The 21,273-nt window shown below is 46.9% G+C and overlaps 1 long non-coding RNA gene across 1 annotated transcript; it reads left to right on the forward strand.

Moving 5' to 3' along the window:
• Positions 1-804: 804 nt before the first annotated feature.
• Positions 805-20,406, forward strand: LOC308475466. Its single transcript, XR_013985227.1, has 4 exons — positions 805-1,093; positions 18,826-19,111; positions 19,278-19,453; positions 20,131-20,406. It is a non-coding gene; the product is annotated as an uncharacterized lncRNA (long non-coding RNA).
• Positions 20,407-21,273: the final 867 nt, after the last annotated feature.

A 21,273-nucleotide genomic window follows, 5' to 3' on the forward strand; every position in this document is an offset into this window, starting at 1 on the left:
TTCTGCTTTCACTGCGCAGCGATCCCTCTTGCTGTTCTGGCTTCTGAGATTCAGATTTTTTTTTCTTGTTTTCCTCTTCCAAACACTAGGTGCATCTGGTGGTCTGGTGCGTCTTATAGAGCGAAAAATACGGTAATAATAATACTTCCCACATATCTTTGACAATGTCCAAAAGACCTCTTATGTTGCAGCCATAAAGTCATTAGAAAGGACTGAACCCAGGGCGTCTTGTAGTCTGGTGCGTCTTATAGAGCGGAAAATACGGTACATCAGCCCACCTCCTTGGAGCCTGAAGGTGGAAACAAGAACAGCGATAGGGACAGGAGGGACCACATTGTGCAGCATCTTGACGGCTTTTGAGACGCAAAAGAAGAGAAATGGATTCTGTATATTTCTTAATGAGCTGGCTGTATGTAAAATCGAGGATTAAATTTGCTGGAATGTGAAGGGTGGGTGGCGCTAGAAGATTGGCAGTGTTACAGGAGGGGATGTATATTACATATTTATACAAAACACCCCTGGGGGTTTCATGTTCACCCTCTGCAGTCCGCGCTAGTGAGGCTGAATTGCTGGTTATGGGGGCCGGAGGTCGGACAGCCGTGTCCAAGGCCAGGTAAGGGAGGAAGGTGTGAATGTTGTCTGGGAGGAAGCAGGGCCTAAGAAAGCATTGCAAACAGAGTTTCAAAGGCTTGGCTCTTGAGGACAATTGAGCCCACTGAGGATAATTAATTGCACTTTCAGATTATTATTATTATTATTATTATTATTATTATTATTATTTTGCCATTTAACAATTGAGGGGCCTTGGAGTGTAGGACAGGACTCTGCCCCAGGGAGCTTACATTCAGGTTTGACAGCATGGGGAGAGAAAAGCAGAGGGAGAGTTGGAAGTTCTCTTGGAAATTCCTAGTGCTCCCTCACAGAACTCCATTTCCCAGAGTTCCTTGGGAATGACAAAAGTCAGAGCCTTCTTGGTCAGGCCAAAGGGGACCATTGAGTCCAGGATCCTCTTCTCCCAATGGCCAACTATGGACCCCAATGGGCAAGCAGGATTGGAGCCCCAGAGCCTCTCCCTTGACGCCGTTTCCTGCAAGTGGCATTCAGAAGCATCGCTGCCTCTGATGGTGGAGGGAGAGCAGAGCCAGCCGGACTAGGAGCCATTAGGGCTTTTTCAGCCGTGGCTCCGATCTGGTGGAACACTCTGTCACAAGAGACCAGGGCCCTGTGGGACTTGACATCTTTCCGCAGGGCCTGCAAGACAGAGCTGTTCCACCAGGCCTTTGGCCAGGGCACAGCCTGACTCCCTCCCTCGGCAATCTTCGCGGAGCTCTGGCCCAATGGTTGCCAGTGGCTTGAATTAATTAATTTTATAATGAATGATTTTAGAGTGTTGTTTGTGCTGTACTTTTGTACTGTTTTATTGTTGTTAGCCGCCCTGAGCCCGGCTTCGGCTGGGGAGGGCGGGATATAAATAAAATTTATTATTATTATTATTATTAGAGCTTCTCCTCCATGAATCTGTCTAGTCCGTCTTTCAGGCCACCCAGGTTGACATCTGATGTCTTTCCACAGGGAGGGAGCCACTGCCAAGAAGGCCCTTTGCCTGGTACCCTGTAGCTGAATCACCGGAGGAGGAGGACCTCAGTGTCTGGGCTGAGTGATGGGGTTGGAGACGCTCCTTTGGGACTTCCCTATCCAGGGCTGCCTTCAAGTGTCTTTTAAAAGTTGTATAGTTGCTTGTCTCCTTGGCTCTGGAGCGGCATCACTGTTGGGATACTGCCGGGGAAACGGCAGCATCAGGCAGGCCCCCAGCTTGCTCCAGACGATCACCGGTCTCCCGTGGAGCAGCAGCAGTCAGCCAGTGACACGAGCCGCAGATACGCTTAGAGAACCGTGCCCGCTCTGTCAGCAGAGTGTGTAAATCATCACACAGCAGATGAGGTGGACAGAGGCAGATGTAAGCATTATTTACAGCATTTATTCAGCATTGTTCAGGAACACAGGAAAACATGTCTGCATCCCTTCGTCTCCAGCAAAACAGCAGTAACACAAAGGCAACATACAACAGAGGTTCCCAGTAGAATGTGCTGGACGTAAACAGGCATGTGATACACAACAGTAATGCCTGACCCTTTTAAGGTGGAATGGAACTATATTCTCACAATTACTCCATACCCTTCAGGCTTTCTCAGATGAAATAGGGATGTCCTAAGGAAAAGCAGGACATTATTTGGTCAAATCAGAAACAAGGAAGCTTCTTTAAATCCTGGAGGAGGAGCTTTGGCCCAGGGTATAAAAGGCTCCAGCCCTGGAAGAAGCTCCAGCTCAGCCCAGAAGGTTTTCTTCAGCAGCCGAGAGAAGCTCCCAGCCCACAGCCAGCCATCATTGTGCACTGGACCGCAAAGGAGAAGCAGCTCATCAACACTGCCTGCAGCAAAGTCGACATGGCCGCCATTGGTGGGGATATCCTTGTCTGGTAAGGCCAGGCGCTGGTTGCCTCTCTAGGCAGGTTGGGCAGGAGCTCCTCTTTCCACCTGGATAATAACCATCCGTGCCTCTACCTTTCTCCTTCCTTCCTTCCTTCCAGGATGTTGATCGTCTTCCTCTTCACAATCAATAGACCTCGACAAGGTCAAGGAGACCTTTTCCGAGTTGAGTGAACTGCTCCACGTGGACCCCGTCAGCTTCAGGGTGAGGCTGCTCCCCTGCCCCAAGGGGCTGCTGGGTGGGGGGGGGGTGCCGTGTGTGTGTGTGTCACTCTGGGTGGCTTACAGGACATAAAACATAAAATATTTCCTGATACAGGGTTGCATTCAGATTTCAGTTAGTTGTTTATTTCCTTGACCCCTCATGGGAGGGCATTCGACAGGGCAGGGGCCACTACCAAGAAGGCCCTCTGCCTGGTTCCCTGTAACCTCACCTCTCACAGTGAGGGAACCACCAGAAGGCCTTGGGAGCTGGACCTCAGGGTCTGGGCTAAATGATGGGGGTGGAGATGCTCCTTCAGGTATACTGGACCGAGGCCGTTTAGGGCTTGAAAGGTCAGCACCAACACTTTGAATTGTGGAGCTGATATACAGCTGCCCTGGACACAGAATTGACCTACACTTCCATGGACAGCTGTGAGTCCAAAATGACTCCCAGGCTGCGCACCTGGTCCTTCAGGGGTACAGTTACCCCGTTCAGGACTGGGGGGGACAACCTATGTCCCCCCAAAACAGTACTTCTTTCTTGTCAGAATTCATTTTTTTTAAAAGAATATTTATTCCAATTTTAAGATTACAGAAAAAGAAAAAAGTAAAAAGGAAAAGGAAAACAAATCACATACATCCTACAAAGAAAAACACACAGTACCAAGAAAAATACAAAAGACAAAAAATCACAATAAAAAAGTAACAAAAAAAAAAAACAAATTAAACCATTAGAACCGTTTTCCCATTTGCTTATTTCCGTGACTTCCTCTCACTTCTCTGCTTTGTATTCTAATTTGAATCGTATCTCCCGCAAATCCTTCTAACCTTCTTTTCATTTACTTATTTTAACATTCAAAAGTATTTAATTCTCCTCTATCTTTTTTTTTTTTTAAACACTTCATATTTACTTATTCCATTATACTCTGTATGCCAATACGGTCTAATATTCTTCTCCAACCTTTTCTAACATTCTTTTATATTACAATATTTCTGAAGATATGTTTTAAATTTTTTCCAGTCTTCTTCCATCAACCCTTCTTCCTGATCTCGAATTCTGCCGGTCATCTCAGCCAGTTCCATATAGTCTATCACTTTCCTCTGCCATTCTTCTCGGGTAGGCAATTCTTGTGTCTTCCAGTATTTCCCAATAAGTATTCTTGCCGCTGCTGTCGCATACATAAAGAAATTCCTGTCTTCCCTTCGCACCAATTGGCCGACCATGCCCAAGAGGAAGGCCTCTGGTTTCTTCAAGAAAGTATATTTCAATACCTTTTTTAGTTCATTATATATCATTTCCCAGAAGGCCTTGATCTTTGGGCACGTCCACCAAAGGTGAAAAAAAGTACCTTCATTTTCTTTACATTTCCAACATTTATTATCAGGCAGATGATAAATTTTTGCTAGCTTGACTGGGGTTAAGTACCACCTGTAAATCATTTTCATTATATTTTCTCTTAAGGCGTTACAGGCCGTAAATTTCATACCTGTGGTCCATAACCGTTCCCAGTCAACAAACATAATATTATGCCCAACATCTTGCGCCCATTTAATCATAGCAGATTTAACCATTTCATCCTGTGTATTCCATTTCAACAGCAGATTATACATTCTTGACAGATTTTTAGTTTTAGGTTCTAACAGTTCCGTTTCCAGTTTAGATTTTTCCTCCTGGAAACCAATCTTTTTATCTAAGTTAAAAACCTCCCTTATTTGATAATAATGCAGCCAATCTCGAACTTTAGTTTTTAATTTGTCAAAGCTCTGCAATTTTAATTTATCTCCAACTTGTTCTAAAATTTCACAATATTTTGGCCAGTTTGTCTCCATATTTGTTTTTTTCAAAGCCTTAGCCTCCATTGGTGACAGCCACCTTGGTGTTTTACTTTCCAACAAATCCTTATATCTCACCCAAACATTAAATAATGCTTTCCTGACAATATGATTCTTGAAGGCCTTATGCGCTTTAACTTTGTCATACCATAAATATGCATGCCACCCAAAGACATTATCGAAACCTTCTAAATCTAAAATGTCCACATTTTCAAGAAGTAGCCAATCTTTCAGCCAACAAAAAGCGGCTGATTCATAGTAAAGTTTAAGATCTGGCAGGGCAAATCCCCCTCTTTCCTTTGCGTCTGTAAGTATCTTAAATTTTATTCTAGGCTTTTTGCCCTGCCAGATAAATTTGGAAATATCTCTTTGCCACCTCTTGAAACAGTCCATTTTATCTGCAATTTGTAATGTTTGGAACAAAAACAACATTCTAGGCAATACATTCATCTTTATCGCTGCAATTCGGCCCAACAATGATAACTTCAATTTTGACCATATTTCTAAATCCTTCTTCACCTCTGACCAACATTTTTCATAATTATCTTTAAACAGATTCACATTTTTGGCAGTCATATTTACCCCTAGATATTTCACTTTATTAACAATTGTTAATCCTGTCTCTTTCTGAAACCTCTCCTTCTCTATCTCTGTAAGATTTTTCTCTAATACCTTGGTTTTCATCTTGTTTAATTTAAAACCTGCTACTTGACCAAATTCTTGGATTGATTGTAACACTCTTTTTGTACTAGCTTCTGGCTCCTGTAATGTCAAAACTAAGTCATCGGCAAAAGCTTTCAATTTGTACTGTTTAGCTCCGAGTTGTATACCTTTAACCAATTGGTCTTTTCTAATCATATTGAGCAGAACCTCGAGGACCGATATAAAAAGCAATGGGGAGATTGGGCAACCCTGTCTTGTTCCTTTCTCTATCTTAAATTCTTCTGTAACTACATTGTTCACAATAAGCTTAGCTTTTTGTTCCGAATAAATTGCACTTATACCATTTTCGAAACTTTGGCCTACCCCCATCCCCTGCAAATTTTTCTTCATAAAGCTCCAAGAAATGTTGTCAAACGCTTTCTCTGCATCTACAAATATTAAGACAGCTTTAGTATTGATATTAACTTGCAATTTTTCCAAAATATCAATAATGTTCCTAGTATTATCTGACAGATGTCTCCCAGGGAGAAAGCCCGCCTGGTCTTTGTGAATCTCTTTTACCAATACATTTTTTAGTCTTTTAGCCATAATTTCGGCAAAAATTTTGTAATCCACATTTAATAGGGATATGGGACGGTAGTTCTTCAACTGTGTCTTCTCCCCTTCGGTTTTTGGTATAAGTGTAATGTATGCTTCTTTCCACGACTCGGGTGCTTTTCCTCCCCGTAGTATTTCATTACAAAGTTCTTTCAACGGTTGCAGTAGCCATTCTTTCAAAGTTTTGTAGTACTTTGCAGTTAGTCCATCCGGCCCTGGAGATTTGCCCAATTTCATATTCTGAATGGCTCCTTCCACTTCTTGGTCAGATATTGTAGAGTTCAATATTGATTTACTGTCTTGAGATATTTTTTGTAATCCATTATTTTCCAAAAATCGGTCAATGTCTAGTTCTTTCTGCGTCTCCTGCGTATATAACTGTTTAAAATAATTCTGAAAGCACTTCCGAATCTCTCCAGGATTCTGAATATTCTTCCCTTCTACAACCAAGTTCGTAATCGTATTCAGCTTTTGTCTTTTTTTAATTTGCCAGGCCAATAACTTCCCACATTTATTTGCCGATTCGAAAGTCTTCTGTTTCATCTGTTTGATCTTCCATTCTATCTCCTGGTTCATCAATTTCATATATTGTACTTGGTATAGCTTTATCTCTTTTAAAATCTCCTGTGAGTTCGGTTTCGCTCTCAGTCTTTTTTCTCCATCTTTAATTTTCTCCAAAATTTTTTCTCTCTTCTCATTTTGATATCTTTTCCTAATTGCATTTTGTTGTATCAAAAATCCTCTCATCACCGCTTTACTAGCATCCCAAATCACTCTTTTTTCTGTCATAGTATTCAAATTTATTTCAAAATAGTCTCTCAAATTCTTCTGAGCCTTTTTGATAATTTCCTCATTCCTAAATAAGGAGTCATTCATCCTCCATCTAAAGGCCCCAATTGGCGTTGATGTCATTTCAATCTTTACTGGATTGTGGTCAGAGCAGATTTTCAGGCAGATCACCGCTTTTTTAATTTTAGGGGCCAGTCCTCTAGTTGTCCAGATTTGGTCTATTCTTGTCCATGTCATATTTGCTTCAGAGAAGAAGGTTCCTTCTCTTTCCAAGGGGTTCTTTATTCGCCAAATATCTACAAGATCCATATTGTCAGTCATTTCAAAAAATGTCTTTGGCAGTCTTCCATCTTTTGTCACTATTTGTCTTTGGGCTTTGTCCATATTTGTAGACACTACTCCATTCATGTCTCCCATCAAAATAATGTTGTAATCCAGATAGTCCAGGAGAGTTTCATGCAGTTTCTTGAAGAATTCTGATTTTCCCTCGTTTGGTGCGTATACGCCTATTATCAAAAATTTCTGTCCTTGGAATTGAATTTCAATTGCTATATATCTTCCTTGATCATCTTTAAATATAAATTTTGGTGACAGGCTTTCCTTCGCATAAAGTACTACCCCTCTTTTTTTTTACATTATCCGATGAGATAAATTCCTCTCCCAATCTTTTATTTATCAAAATTTTCCGATGTAGCCTTGTCACATGAGTCTCTTGTAGGCAGCTCAAGTCCAAATGTTCTTTTTTCAATGTGTGAAATACTCTCCCCCTTTTTGCCGACGAATTTAGGCCATTAATATTCCAGCTTAAAATTCGTAGTGTCATTTTGTAGCTACTCTCCTTCTCCTCCAACAGCCCCAAGAAGGTTGTCTATATCTGTCGGTGGCGTTTCCCTTTTTCTTGCAGACCCTTGTCCGGTATCGCAATGTCTTTTCCCAATCCTTTCAGTAGATCTTCTTCGTATGCACTCAGAAACTTGTTCTTTTCCTCCACTGATCTGATCTTGGTCTTTCTTCCTTTGAAGCTAAAGGATAGACCTTGGGGAAATTCCCACCTAAAGAGGATTTTGTTTTTTCTCAACAAGTCCACCAGGTCTCCAAAGTCCTTTCTTAAATCAAGAAGGTGTTTTGGTATATCTTTAAAGATTTCCACTTTTGATTGTATAATTGTCAAGGGTTTTTTGTAATGTAAACCCAAAATTTTGTCCCTTTCTTCTTTGGATCGAAGAGTAATCAAAAAGTCCCTTATTTTAATCTTTCTTCCTCCTTTCCCCAGTCGAAAAGCCCTCACAATCTTAAAATCCTCTTGTTTCAATTCCAATTTCCAAAAGTCCAAAAATTCTTGTGTCAAAAAGTCTATCAAGGTACCTTTCTCCAACTCAGGAACAGCTCTGATTCTAAGATTCGTTTGTTTGTCTTTCAGGTCAATCATAGATAACGTTAACTTATGTTCTGCAATCTCTTTCTGCAAGTCTGGTACTTTTTCGGTTTCCAATTGCCCCAATTTAAATTCCACAGCAGCAGTTTTTTCCTGTATAGACTTTGAGTCTTGCAGCAGTTTCTGGATAGATTCCGTATTGCTGTTTACTTTTTTCTCCAAATTGCCTAATGTTTCTGTGTTTAAGTCAATTTTCCTGTTTGCAATATCCACTTTCTGATTGGTCTCTTCCACCTTCCTATTCGTTTCCCCCACTTTTGTACTTAACTGCTGTATTGATTCATTAATCTTAGTCAGAGCACTGGCTAAAAATTCCTCAGACATTCCACCAGACTTAGGTTGTATTGCCGAGGCGGGCAAACCAGCAGATGATTGCCTTCTATGTGTCCAAGGTTTCCCTGATCTCAGAGTTGACTGGTCCTTATGACCATCAGCCATAACAGAGTGAAGGTCAAATTCCTTTCCCACGTCTGATTTTCCTGTTTATAAGTGGAAAATTCCTTTCCTTTCCTGCAATTGCAGAGAGTCCCACTAGATGGACACTGTTGCCACCTAGCAAGTTACTGTCTTTTTGAAATAACAGGGGAAAGATACTAAGTAAGAAAAAGTCAAGAATAGAAGACACAATATAGCTTTCCAGTCCTTTCCAATCTTTTCCCAGTAAAATTGGCCACTATGTATCTCCTTTGCAACCAGCAAACAGCTTTAGCAGCTTTGACAGCTTTGACAGCTGAGTGACAGATCACTCATTTAATCCTTCAATTTAAACAGTCCGGTAGAATCAAAAGTCTTTCCCTTAACTCTCCAAAGGGTAGATCCCTCCAAAGTTCTCAGGTCAGAAAGAAACACTTATTTCAGTTCAGTTTTCCCACGTTTAGCTCCAAATCTCTTTGCTTTATTCTTTATACAGTGCAGTGAAGCGGACTTCCTGTTTACGCTTCCACCGCGGTAGCCAATTCAAACGTTTTTAAACAGCTTTAAACTTTTCCGCTTTTCACAGAAGTTCCAAATTGATCCTAATATTGCTCTTTTATCCAATTCTTCTACTCACGGTTAGTTTTTTAAGTCCGAATGTCCAGGAATAAGTCAGCGCTCTCCAGCAACGGCAACGCGGCTTCGCTCAGTGAGAGCAGCGATCCGCTCGCAGCACCGCGCTTCTCCCCCGCTCCCTTCCGAAGCCTCAAAAAGGCTTCCTTTCGGGTTGGGGGGGGCGCTCCAAGGTGCCCGCCGAGCCTCCACGTTCGCAGGCGTCCGCGCCTGCGATTTCTAAGGGTCCCCGCTTCGCCAGAGCGCACAGGACCCGATCTCTCACTGGGCTACCCCCTCCGAAGATCAAAGGAGGTCCGCCATTGCTGCTGGCGTTGACCAGAAGGCCTTTCTTGTCAGAATTCAGCCTCAATCTGTTGAATGCGTTGCGGGATCTGTTGTAGGGAGAGAAGAAGAGAAGAAGAAGAATTTGGATTGGCTATCCCACCTTTCACTCCCTTTAAGGAGTCTCAAAGCGGCTAACATTCTCCTTTCCCTTCCTCCCCCACAACAAACACTCTGTGAGGTGAGTGGGGCTGAGAGACTTCAAGGAAGTGTGACTGGCCCAAGGTCACCCAGCAGCTGCATGTGGAGGAGCAGAGACGTGAACCCGGTTCCCCAGATTACGAGACTACCGCTCTTAACCACTACACCACACCGGCTGTGTGGGTGACCCACACATGAAAGGAGTTTACCACCTTCATTGAAACATCAAACAAACAGCTCCAAAGTAAAACGCCAGGGGGGCAAGTTGCCTTTTGCGGGTCCCAGGGTAGATCAATGGGGGAAAGGGGCAGGTCTCCCCTAATCTTCCGAGGGTATTGAAAGGGCATGAAAGGGCATGATCTGCGGCCGTCCGTTAATTTCTTTTGGGGGGTTTGTGAGCCAGGATGGAAATCCCTGTCTCCCAGACGAAGCAGAGGCGAGGTTCTCCCCCAGTCCCAGGCTTGGAAGCAGCCGCTCCCCCTGTGGCTTTTGTCCTTCTGACTGCCAGCCAGGTGTCCTCGGGCGCAGAGCAAGCGCCTTCCTTGCACCCTCAGGCCATTCGCTGGCCCAGAAAGGTGCCTGGCTCCTTCAGCAAAGGATTTCAACCCTCGCTGGGTCCAGGAATGAGAAGGGACTCGCTCCAGCATCATACTGGCTAAGCCACCCACCCCAAACTCAAAAGGATATTTCAGAATAAGATATTACATTCACAGGAGCAGAAGACAACCTTTCCGTGGACCTTGGGCACAGTGGCTACCAGGCTCCTTTAAGCCAGCCCATGGCACACTGTCAAATGCCACATGGGGGGAAAGCGGGACCCCATCTTCTGGGGCCGCACTCCAGCGTGAATCACCTGACCCACACAAGGTCCCTGGCTCCCCAGTGTGCTTTTTTGAGGGGAGATCGCATTCCGACATTGCGTGAGAGCAGGGGGCCCCAAATGACTGCCATGCTCACGCAGGGAAAAATGAGATGTCCCGTTTGTTCTGGCACAGTTGAGGGGATATGGTCTGAGCCACTGAGTGCCTGTGACTGGGGGAGGGGAGAGCAAAGCACGGGAGGGGGAGGGGGCTGGGGGGCTTCCGTTGGACATCTGGTTGGCCAGTGGGAGGAACGGGAGCCCAGCTCTCCACATTTGTTTATTTCCTTCATTCATATATATTTATAAAAACATTTCATATTTATTTATAAAAACATTTCATATTTATTTATAAAAACATTTCATATTTATTTATAAAAATATTTGTACACCACTGTGTCATACAAAAGTATATCCAAGATATTTACATCAGGAAAGACAAAATACCTGTTTAACCTTTGAAAAAGTGAACAACAGACATCAATTAACCATTTGCAAAAGGATGTGTTCTTAATTGACTGCACAGTCCGGGATGATACGGAAGGGGTTGGGGGGACATGTCTTCTTCACCACCTTCTTCGCTACAATATATCCATTTATTTCCAATTGTCAATGTCAAAAGGGACTAAAATCTATAAAATTCATAGAAAATCAACGTGCCAATTTGCTCAATTTCTCTAGGACTCCATGACACCTCCCCTGTCCTCCATAATCCCTCAAGCAAGGTGTCAAGACCCTAATCCTGTCAAATCACTCTGCCAAGCCCTTCCTCCGGGCAATGCCAGGTGACAGACTATGCATACATGGACCATTGTCTTTTCAGGATGTGCTTATCTGTGCATATCTCCAGCTCTGCATATTCCCCCCTCCCTCCTCCATATGTTATTCCGGTGTAACCCAACCTCTTCCTAATGTATTTGTGATGTAATCTGTGTAACCCAACCTCTTCTTAATGTATTCATGATGTAACTGGGATGTATTTTGCACTGTATTCTGGGACATGGAGGGAAGTTTCAAAAGTTCATGTCACCCCTTTCTCGCTGTTCAATCTCGCCTTGAACCTGTTGCGCAATAAACTTGGATCTTCTGCAGCTTGCTCCTGTCTCCGGCTGAGCTCATTTTCCTCCGCAGGGACCCGCGGACTTAGTCCGACGAGCTGGGTGGCAGAGCAGCCTCGCACCCAGATTTTACCGTAACAGGGAGGAATAGAAATGTTTTCAGCAGGCAACTAAAGCTTTGCATGGAAGGCACCCCCTGAATCTCCAGTGGCAGAGAGTTCCACTGGCCTGAGTACATGAAAGATTCAATTTCTCTCTGTTGTCAAACGAGTCTCGCCAACAACCAGCGATGCTCCTGCAGACTGAGTTATGCTCCTTTAATTCCAATGCTCACTTGGCGAAAGTTTATTTTTGCTGTGTCAGAATCGCTGCTGCTTGGGTGATCTGCAGCAGAGTCATTTTCACCTCCTCCTGAGCAACAGGTCGGCCTCTTGCAGCCGGAGCTATCGGGGAGCCAGGCCTGACTCAGCAGGAGGCTGGGCAGATCTGCAAAGTCATCCCTGCATATGGAGCTCATGCAGCAAGCCAGGGGGGGGGAGAGCCCATGGGTGAAGAGAAGGGGCTGCAGGATCAGGACCCCGAAGCAGGGACCGTGCACCACAGCCTTCCAGAAAGGGATGCCTGAGCAGCTCCTGTTTCAGCCCTGTGAAGAAAGCAAGGGGAGCTCTGAGTGGAGAGAAGAGGCAGGTACCGGTACCACTGAGACACCCCCAGGGAGAAGTGCCCGCCTCCTGCTGGTCTTTCCACCCACCGGCTGGGGTGGGGCCCATTCCTACCAGCCCCCATGTGACACTTGACCCTCTAATAAATCCTCCCTCTGCAATGTGACCTGGTTTCCTGTGTCTTTTTCTCTGGGACAGAGGGAGGGGACAAGCCTGGGGGTGGGGGGAAACGTCTCAAGTTAGTTGGGGGGCTAGGAAAGGGGGGGGTTTCTCTGTCACTTAAGAGGAACCATTGAGCACCAGTGGGGGGGGGTTCACGGCTCTGTGGCACTTTGTCCCCCCCTGTCGCAGGAAACCCCCCCACCAATCTTTCAGTTTGCACAAACTTGACACACACTCACACACTACATACGCTACGCTTCTGTTATAAATTCATAGAAAATCAACCATACATCGGATTTGCACTGTTCCACTTTTATTTTACTCCATGAAGGAAGGACTACAAAATGGGGAAGGTTTGATACAGGGCAGCCATAATCCCTTCAGCATACCAGCACATCCACAGGAGCCCTGCCCAGTTGCTATGCCAACCCTGATGGTCCTAGACAGAAGACCATCAAGATCACAAAGAACTTGCATATGGGAGTGGATTCAGCACAGACTGGAACAAAGGACGATAATCAGCTCTTCCCTCTGGGGGCAGGAAACTGCAAACTCCCCTCTGTCACCTGGAAAATACTCATGGGGAGGGGGAAAGGGGGAACCAGCCAGGTGACAGGACACTCAGGTTACCACCACAACTCCTCCCTCAACCCCTCCTTTCTGTGATGTATGTATGATGTTTCTGAGGGTGGTCTTGATCTACAGGGTGGCAATTTCAAAAGTCTTTATAAGGTCTTGCACACCATTTTTCTGGGTCCCTCCCCTCTCCTGCAAGTGAGGGGAGCACCCTGTTGCAACAGATCAATAAAGGCCAAGCCTACAGGCTGCTGTTTTGCTCCAAGTTATCCTGGTTGGTGACTTTGTTTTTGTCCAAGGGGGCCCTCGGATTTTTCCGTTAACACCCCCCAAAGCTGCAGTGCTTTTGGGAGCCAGGGACCCCCACTGTTTCCCCAAATCCTTCATCCTCAAAGCTCCTGGCAGACTGACCCCCCCGATGCCCCAATTGCCCCCCCGTCTCGTTGGTCATCTCCCCACCCAGTTCTGGTCTGTTGCCCTCTCTGATCTTCCTGCTCTGGAGAAATTGGGGATGAGAGACTCAGAGGGAGATGTGGACCCTTCCCCTGCTCTGGATTCCATCCCTCTGAATAAGGGGTGGGGGTACCAACATGGGCCACCCAGGGAGACCCCCAAGGGCCACTCCCCCCCGCAATGACCCTCCCTGCCTCTTTCCAGATGGGTGTCGCGGACGGAGCTGCTTCTTAATCGGCAGGGAGAGGGTGGAATGCATTTCGTTTTATCCATTTATTTGTTTATTAAATTTGGGGGTTCACAGGATGAAATTACAATATAAAAACACAAACCACATAAACAAAACAAAAACAACCCAATAAACACCCCCACCAACATATTTCACACCCATAAACTCACCTTCATTGAAACATCCACGACTCCCTGGTCCTTAATGGGGTAACTGTACCCCTGAAGGACCAGGTGCGCCGCCTGGGAGTCATTTTGGACTCACAGCTGTCCATGGAGGCACAGGTCATTTCTGTGTCCGGGGCAGCTGTCTCCCAGCTCCATCTGGGACGCAGGATGAGACCCCACCCGTCCCCAGCTTGTCTCGCCAGAGTGGTGCATGCTCTGGTTATCTCCCGCTTGGACTACTGCAATGCCCCCCATGTGGGGCTACCTTTGAAGGTGATAGGGAAACTGCAACTAATCCAGAATGCGGCAGCTAGACTGGTGACTGGCAGTGGCTGTTAAGATCGCTGAGCACAATTCAAAGTTTTGGTGTTGACCTTGAAAGCCCTAAAAGGCCTCAGCCCTGTATACCCACAGGAGCGTCTCCACCCCCATTGTTTAGCCCAGACCCTGAGGTCCAGATGCTGGGGCCCATATTTTGAACGCAGCTCTTGCTCAGGGATGGGGAACCTGAGGTCTTCCGGATGTGGTCTGACTCTGCTTCCCATTGGCAGGCAGTGGGCTCCCAATCCCTGCCCTTGTTGAACCTCCCTGTCTTCCTACCCCTGCCGCTTCCAACTCTCCCTCTGCTGTTCTCTCCCCACGCTGTCAAACCTGAATGTGAGCTCCCTGGGGCAGAGTCCTGTCCGACATTCCAAGGACCCTCAATTGATACATGGTGAAGTAATAATCATGATCTGAAAGTACACTTAATTATCCTCAATGGGCTCAATTATCCTCAAGCGATTGCAACTCTGTTTGCAATGCTTTCTTGGGCCCTGGCACAGATCAGGGCATGTGGCCAGGATTGCCCAGGGCCACCCCTGTCATTGGGAGTGAGGTGGCTGCTTCAGGGGCAGATGCTGGGCTGGAGGACACAGTGGTGAGGCATCGTAGGACAAACACAGCCTGCCACCCCCAAGCTGGCTTGCTGCCTTCAGGTGCAGGAGAGAACATTGTCCCATCTCCAGCACTGAAGAAAGAGATTGAGCTTCCAGCTGAATCACGGGAGCTGCAGTTTGTTAAGTACTGTGGCTCTTTGAGGGGGTAAACTACACTTCCCAGAAGTCTTTGGGGGAAATCATGTGCTTTCACTGTACGTTGAGTATAGAGCCTGAGAAGATTTGGGTTTCCCCATCCTTGCTGAGGGTGGGGACAAAACCCATCACCCTCATGCCCTGGCTGACCACCATCAGTGACAGAGCACTGGGCTAAATGGAGCTTGATCCAATCGGACAGGGCAGTTTCAAATTTCCCAGGAACTCGCCCTAAAGCCCTGCCAGAGGTATCTATTTCTCTGTGATGCGAGTTACCTGTGAGTAAAAAGGTAAAGGTAAAGTGACCCCTGACCATTAGGTCCAGTCGTGGATGACTCTGGGGTTGTGGCGCTCATCTCACTTTATTGGCCGAGGCAGCTGACATACAGCTTCCGGGTCATGTGGCCAGCATGACTAAGCCACTTCTGGTGAACCAGAGCTGCGCACGGAAACACTGTTTACCTTCCCACCGGAGCGGTACCTATTTATCTACTTGCACTTTGACATGATTTTGAACTGCTGGGTTGGCAGGAGCAGGGACCGAGCAATGGCAGTTCACCCCGTCGCGGGGATTTGAACCGCCGACCTCCTGATCTGCAAGTCCTAGGCTCTGTGGTTTGACCCACAGCACCACCCGTATCCCAGTACCTGTGAGTAAGACCCATCAAATTCAAGAAGACACCCCTCTAGCTAGACACGCAGACAACTGCACTGTTACTTGTTGCCCTTAAATCCCATTTGTATTGGCCATGATTAACTTGATCTTGATGAGTTCTAAGCTCAACAAACTTAGTTTGGATTCCATTGTATGTTCTTTTCTGTCAAATGGGAATAATAGGGACTTCCTTTGAAGGGTAGCTGTGAAGTGATGCCAGGGGGATACTATTAGAATGGGAGACGAAAGATGAAGAGGTAATATCACTTATGATTAAATGGGCACAAGATGTAGGTCACAACATTATGATGGAAGATTGGGTTAAATTATGGAAAACTGACTTAAAATTTATAGATTGTTCCCTATTGAAGGAGAATTACATGAAGATGATGTACAGATGGTACACGACAGCAGTGCAGTTAGGGAAAATGTACAAAACTAGTTCAAATATATGTTGGAAGCGTAAGGAAAAGGAGGCGACATTTTATCATATGTGGTGGGATAGTAATGTAATTTCAAAAAAATTGGGAAATGATATACAACGAATTGAAGAAAATGTTCCATTTAACATTTAAAAAAACCTGTTAAAAAATCTGAAGCATTTTTGTTAGGGATTGTAGGGAAAGATATGCCAAAAAAGCTGAAAAACATCTTCATGTATGTGACAACAGCAGGAAGAGTTCAAATCGCACAAGGATGGAAGACTGAAGAAACCCCAACTAAAGAATCATGGCAAGAAAAATTGATGGACTATGCAGAACTGGCAAAACTGACATATAAGCTACGGGACAAGGATAACTGTGACTTTAAAGATGAATGGGAACCCAAAGTATGTGAAGACGCAACAAAGCGAAATGGACTCCTTGGCTGGCTTTGAATAAACATTCACAAACTTTTTGGGCAACAATTTTTTACTTTTTGAATGTTGTCTAGATTTCTACAACTGATTTAGGGTATTTTTGCACTGCTGAATCAGTACATAACAGCCTTCAAATCACTTCTGCTCCTTGCACTGAATAAACTCAAGTGCAGTAGGTTTCTTGAGCTTAGATTTCTGTTAAGAGACCGCTGACACTTTTACACGACTACACGCCCCAAGGTTGGTAGGAAGGATGAATCTTCAGTGGGAGATCTGCTCAGTTGTCTGCTGGGTGCCATCTGGGGGACAGCCTGTCCTTTGGGTTGTGGGGAATGAATTCAGCCACGGTCTGGGGGGGGGCATGTGTTCTTTCCCCATGAGCTCAAGCGTGTGCTGGGTGAATCCTCCGCAAAGGACACCCCCTTCCATCGCTGCTTTCTCTAGCAGCACTTGTCATGGCGGACTAGCATGGCCTTTCTTAATGGCGCTGCAACTTGCAAAGCTCATCAGGAGCATAACGGGGCAATGGATTAGGCACCTCTGAGAAGCCCAGAAATGCTGCCTGATGGTTAGCAATGAATAATCTAGCACAGTCCTTCAAAGGAAGTCTCTATTATTCCCATTTGACAGATAAGAACATACAGTGGAATCCAAACTAAGTTTGTTGAGCTTAGAACTCATCAAGATCAAGTTAATCATGGCCAATACAAATGGGATTTAAGGGCAACAAGTAACAGCGCAGTTGTCGGCGTGTCTAGCTAGAGGGGTGTCTTCTTGAATTTGATGGGTCTTACTCACAGGTACTGGGATACGGGTGGCGCTGTGGGTCAAACCACAGAGCCTAGGACTTGCGGATCAGGAGGACGGTGGTTCAAATCCCCGCGACGGGGTGAACTGCCATTGCTCGGTCCCTGCTCCTGCCAACCCAGCAGTTCAAAATCATGTCAAAGTGCAAGTAGGTACCACTCCGGCGGGAAGGTAAACAGTGTTTCCGTGCGCAGCTCTGGTTCACCAGAAGTGGCTTAGTCATGCTGGCCACATGACCCGGAAGCTGTATGTCAGCTGCCTCGGCCAATAAACGAGATGAGCGCCGCAACCCCAGAGTCATCCACGACTGGACCTAATGGTCAGGGGTCACTTTACCTTTACCTTTTTACTCACAGGTAAGTCGCATCACAGAGAAATAGATACCTCTGGCAGGGCTTTAGGGCGAGTTCCTGGGAAATTTGAAACTGCCCTGTCCGATTGGACCAAGCTCCATTTAGCCCAGTGCTCTGTCACTGATGGTGGTCAGCCAGGGCATGAGGGTGATGGGTTTTGTCCCCACCCTCAGCAAGGATGGGGAAACCCAAATCTTCTCAGGCTCTGTACTCAACGTACAGTGAAAGCACATGATTTCCCCCAAAGACTTCTGGGAAGTGTAGTTTACCCCCTCAAAGAGCCACAGTACTTAACAAACTGCAGCTCCCGTGATTCAGCTGGAAGCTGAATCTTTTTCTTCAGTGCTGGAGATGGGACAATGTTCTCTCCTGCACCTGAAGGCAGCAAGCCAGCTTGGGGGTGGCAGGCTGTGTTTGTCCTACGATGCCTCACCACTGTGTCCTCCAGCCCAGCATCTGCCCCTGAAGCAGCCACCTCACTCCCAATGACAGGGGTGGCCCTGGGCAATCCTGGCCACATGCCCTGATCTGTGCCAGGGCCCAAGAAAGCATTGCAAACAGAGATGCAATGGCTTGTATCTAGAGGATAATTGAGCCCATTGAGGATAATTAAGTGCACTTACAGATCATGATTATTATTTCACCATTTATCAACTGAGGGCCCTTGGAATGTAGGACAGGACTCTGTCCCAGGGAGCTCACATTCAGGTTTGACAGCGTGGGGAGAGAACAGCAGAGGGAGAGTTGGAAGCGGCAGGGGTAGGAAAACAGGGAGGTTCAACAAGGGCAGGGATTGGGAGCCTATGGACTGTCAGCTGGCAGTGGGGATGGGAAGCAGAGTCAGACCACATTCGGAAGACCTCTGGTTCCCCATCCCTGAACAAAAGCTTTGTTCGAAATATGGGCTTTGAAGCAGAACAGGTGTACAAAAGGGGGAAGGAGCAAAGAAAGAATTGAGGACTTCTAATGTGACCCAAAGTCATACAACCAGAAAAGTTGAGGTCACAAGCAGGCGTTTCTCAGGAGAAAGATGATTCTGTGCCCCTTGAAATGTCCCCTGAATCAGTCAAGGCAAATACACCCATGGGATTCAGAAGCATCGCTGCCTCTGATGGTGGAGGGAGAGCAGAGCCGGCCGGACTAGGAGCCATTAGAGCTTCTCCTCCATGAATGTGTCTAGTCCGTCTTTCAGGCCACCCAGGTTGACATCTGATGTCTTTCCACAGGGAGGGAGCCACTGCTAAGAAGGCCCTTTGCCTGGTACCCTGTAGCTGAATCACCGGAGGAGGAGGACCTCAGTGTCCAGGCCAAGCGATGGGGGTGGAGACGCTCCTTTGGGGCTGCCTTCAGATGTCTTCCAAAGCCTTTATATTTGCTTGTCTCCTTAGCACAGGGGTGGCATTACTCCATACCCTCCAGGATTTCTCAGAGGAAAATAGGCATGTCTAAAGGAAAATCGCATTCTTTGATCAAATCAGAAACCAGGACAGCTTCTGTAAATCCTGGAGGAGGAGCTTTGGCACAGGGTATAAAAGGTTTCAGCCCTGGAAGAAGCTCCAGCTCAGCCCAGAAGGTTTTCTCCAGCAGCTGAGAGAAGCTCCCAGCCCACAGCCAGCCATCATGGAAACCGTCATGATGACAGTCGACGTGGCCCCCTCGGGTGGGGATACCCTTGAAAGGTAAGGCCAGGCGCTTGTTGCCTCTCTAGGCAGGTTGGGCAGAAACTCCTCTTTCCACCTGGATAATAACCATCCATGCCTCTCTTTTTATCCTTCCTTCCTTCCTTCCTTCCTTCCTTCCTTCCTTCCTTCCTTCCTCCTTCCTTCCTTCCTTCCTTCTCTCCAGCTTGTTGATCGTCTTCCCCTGGACCCGGAATTTGATCATTAACTTCTGGGACGTCTCTGACCCTGACCCCTCATTAGGAACCTCTCCAGCCCTCTTTGCACGAGGTCAAGGAGGCTTTTTACGATCTGCGTGAACTGCTCTGCGACAAGCTCCACGTGGACCCCCTCAACGTCAGGGTGAGGCTGCTCCCCCGCCCCAAGGGGCTGCCTGGGGGTGGGCTGGGGGGTGGTTTGTGTGTGTGTGTGTGTGTGTGTGTGTGTGTGTGTGTGTCACTCCGGGTGGCTTACAGGACATAAAACATGGTAAGACATTAGACATTTCCTGATACAAGGTTGCATTCAGATTTCAGTTGTTCATTTCCTTGACATCTGGTGGGAGGGTGTTCCACGGCACGGGGACCACAACCGAGAAGGCCCTCTGCCTGGTTCCCTGTAACCTCACCTTTCACAGTGAGGGAACCACCAAAAGGGTCGCTTTCAAAGGTAGCCCCACATAGAGTGCATTGCAGTAGTCCAAGCGGGAGATAACCAGAGCATGCACCACTTTGGTGAGACAAGCTGGGGGTGGGGTCTCATCCTGTGGACCAGATGGAGCTGGGAGACAGCTGCCCTGGACACAGAAATGACCTGTGCCTCCATGGAGAGATGTGAGTCCAAAATGACTCCCAGGCTGTGCCCCTGATCCTTCAGGGGCACAGTTACCCCGTTTAGGACCAGGGAGTCCCCCACACCCGCCTGCCTTCTGTCCCCCCAAAACAGTACTTTTGTCTTGTCAGGATTCAGCCTCAATCTGTTGAATCTGCTGTGGGATCTGCCCCCTGGCAGAAGGAGTCACCCCCTCTTTTCTCTTCCAGCTCCTGTCGAAGTCCTCATCACCCACCCCACCCACTCCCTTTGGACAGGAATTCACCCCTGCTTGCCACCATGCCTTCCACAAGCTGGTCAGGGTGGTGGCTCATGCGCTGGCCTGCCGGGCCCACTGAGACGCTTGACCCTCTAATAAATCCTCCCTCTGCAATCTGACCCCAGGGAGAAGCGGCCGCCTCCTTCTGCTCTCGCCACCCACCAGGTATGGTGGGGACCACCCCTTCCAGCCCCCCTGTGACGCTTCACCCTCTAATAAATCCTCCCTCTGCAATCTGACCTGGCTTCCTGTGTCTCCTTCTCTGGGACAGAGGGAGGGGACAGGCCTGGGGGTGGGGGGTTAGTTGGGGGGCGTGGAAAGGGGGGTCTTCTCTGTAACTCAAGAGGCATCATTAAACATCAGTGGGGGGTTTTGGGTGCTATGGCATTTCCCCCCCCCCAAAAGCTGCAGTGCTTTTCAGAGCCAGAGACCCCTGCTGTGTCCCCAAATCCTTTATCCTCAAAATTTCTGGCAAGGTCTCCCCCCCCCATGCTCCCAGGGCCCCCCCTGGTCTCATTGGTTGTCTCCCCACCCATTTCTTGGTGTTTGACCCTGGTCTGTTGCCCTCTCTGTTCTTCCTACTCTGGAGAAACTGGGGGTGAGAGAGGGTGTTGCGGACCCTTCCCCTGCTCTGGATTCCATCCCTCTGAATAAGGGGTGGGGGTACCAACATGGGCCACCCAGGGAGACCCCCAAGGGCCACTCCCCCCCGCAATGACCCTCCCTGCCTCTTTCCAGATGGGTGTCGCGGACGGAGCTGCTTCTTAATCGGCAGGGAGAGGGTGGAATGCATTTCCTTTCATTCATTTATTTGTTTATTAAACTGGGAGGTCCACAGGATGAAATTACGATATAAAAACACAAAACACATTGTTATGTACTGAGTTGAATAGGATCCAAACTGCAGCAGTCTGATTGGTCCTAGAACAATGCAGCAGTATGATTGGTTGGCAGGAACCACCCAATCATGCTCCAGATAGAAGTGAATCCACAACCTGATTGGCTTACAGTAGAATTCCGGAATTAGCCAATCATGTGCAGCCCATTGTGTAAATAATGTATATAAAGCAGATACTGTGAGGGGACTTTCATT

This window comes from Podarcis pityusensis, assembly GCF_964106645.2.
Source record: "Podarcis pityusensis genome assembly, chromosome: 4".
NCBI classification, from domain to species: domain Eukaryota; kingdom Metazoa; phylum Chordata; class Lepidosauria; order Squamata; family Lacertidae; genus Podarcis; species Podarcis pityusensis.